This window comes from Belonocnema kinseyi, chromosome 5, assembly GCF_010883055.1.
Source record: "Belonocnema kinseyi isolate 2016_QV_RU_SX_M_011 chromosome 5, B_treatae_v1, whole genome shotgun sequence".
NCBI classification, from domain to species: Eukaryota; Metazoa; Arthropoda; class Insecta; order Hymenoptera; family Cynipidae; genus Belonocnema; species Belonocnema kinseyi.
In genome coordinates, this window is record NC_046661.1 from 27,037,266 (window position 1) to 27,037,552 (window position 287).

Below are 287 nucleotides of genomic sequence, written 5' to 3' on the forward strand. Positions count from 1 at the left end.
AGGTAGGGTGAAGGGTGACGAAAAAGAGGCTAGAAATAAATCAGAGGGGTTTCCAAGCGGCAAAGGGGAAACAAAGTAAAGAGGAAAGAAGAGGGAGGGGAAGAGAGAAACGTGAAAATAGCTTTCTGGAATGTGTCAGGTTTGAAGAACAAGAACAAAGGATTCTGGGACCAGTTAGAAAAGTAGGATGTGATTATGATGAGTGAAACTTGGGCAGATGAGAAGGACTGGAAGGGAATAAAAAAGATGTTACCGAAAGGTTATGTGTGGACAATGCAAGAAGCAAG